The following is a 1,909-nucleotide window of genomic DNA, read 5'->3' as shown; positions in this document are numbered from 1 at the left end:
CTTCTCCAGCACCACAGCTCAAAAGCATCCACTCTCCTTCTGTCCTCCCTAGTCATTGTCCAACTCTTTGATGCATGACAAGCGATTGCAAATACCATGGCCTGTATCAGGCGCACCTTATGATTTTCCACATTTCAGAGTTTTACCCAAATGAAATAATACAGCTTTATAGTGCCTCTTTTTCTTTTTAAAGTTAAATTTTAAGACTGGTGCCACATTTACTATCTAAAGGCACTCTCCTTCCTCCAATTTCTTGGCTTAATGTGGACAAACATTCCGAGTTTATTAAGAAGGGAAAAATGAAAGAAAATAAAAGATAAATCTAGATACAGATAAGTTTACATACTGATTTCCTTCTCTGAAGGTTGCTGATGTCTGAACCACAGATTGCCTTGCTTTGCCAGCTTTTAAGAATTTAAAAGCTTTGGTTTTTTTCCCCACAACTCTCAATGGTTTGTTGTTGACCAGCAAGACCAACTACAGCTTGGTAGCCTGAGTGAGTAGGTGAATATCTCAAGTAATTCCACTACATTCTTTTATCCTTTCTACTTTGTTGCTTTTAATTCACTCTCTTATGAGCACTGATCTTTATTTTAGAAAAATTAAACCCAAGCCCACTGTCCTTATGTCAACCCTGACTCACTGCAAACTTTTGTCCAATTTCCAAAGCTGCAAATCTTTATAAGACAAAACACATTCTCTATCTGGGTCAAAGTAACATCCCTACATTGAGATTGCAGTATCTTCCCAAATATGGTTCTTGTTTTAATTTAGAGATCTTGCTCCTAGAATTATTGCTTTCAATTCCATGTAGTACTTCCATTTTTCCTCTATCTCGTTTCCTTTTATTCAAATGCCATCAGGGACCAAGATGATAACGTGAATATATAAGACCATATTGGAAACAAAGGCTGACAGAAGAATGACAATTCTTCCTCAGTGATTTTCTGTATATTTCTAGAAGCCTCGTTAGCATAACATCAAGGATATTAGAAACATTATTGTCAATTCTGCTCCACTCAGAATTCACTAGAAACTATGGAACTTTTGGTGTAATTTGGAGAAAGTTGGGCAAATACTTCAAACTCTGCAAATTGCATATGGCTGAATACATCAGTGACTACATGAAAGAGAGAAGATAAGGCTCCTCCTATTATAATTTGCAGGCTCAGAAACCTGATGGAAAGTTTACAAAAGTCAGTGAGATTGAGTTTGACATATGAGTCTCTACTCTTAAACATTCAATTTCCTCTCTGGAGATTGAAATTCAACAGTGGCTCCCCAGGAAAAAAAGAGTAATCTCCTATCCTGCTATGTACAGCCTTAGAATCTTGCCGGAGGTTCAGTTACAAGTGATTAAAACAACACAACAATGAGTTTGAGTTTTAAAATTTAATATATTGACAAAGCTGTGGAAGGAAATTAACCAATGACTTTGTAAATTATTATCTAACTTGGGAAGGACTGGAAAACATTATGCTGAGTGAACTAATTCCATCCCACAAGGATAAATATTGTATAAAACCATTATTGTAGAAACCAAGAAGGGTGGGAGAGGTTGGAAGCAGAGGCATGAGGACTTGCAGGGTGAGGGTGAGATTAATTATGGCATTGTACAATTTGTTGGGTGAGAGGATGAGGGAAATTCAATTAATTTGTTCTTAAAAACAGTGCATTCTACTTTTGTAAATAATCTACTAGAAGTTTTTAAAAAATGTATATAAAGGAAAACAAAAGTAGTGTCATTTTATTCACGTGACTCTATGTGTGTGCCTTCCTGAGTATTTTTACTTGTAATCTTATATATTTATAATGTGGATTCTAGTCCTAAGAGGAAAGGAAAATTAAGTAAACATGTGGATCCGTAGGAGACCAAGAACAATTTTTAAAAGCTCTATTGCCAAGATGT

Source organism: Elephantulus edwardii, unplaced genomic scaffold, assembly GCF_000299155.1.
Source record: "Elephantulus edwardii isolate Elephantulus edwardi_28Jun2011 unplaced genomic scaffold, EleEdw1.0 scaffold00058, whole genome shotgun sequence".
In the NCBI taxonomy this organism is placed as follows: Eukaryota; Metazoa; Chordata; class Mammalia; order Macroscelidea; family Macroscelididae; genus Elephantulus; species Elephantulus edwardii.
Note: the sequence above shows the minus strand (reverse complement) of the source record.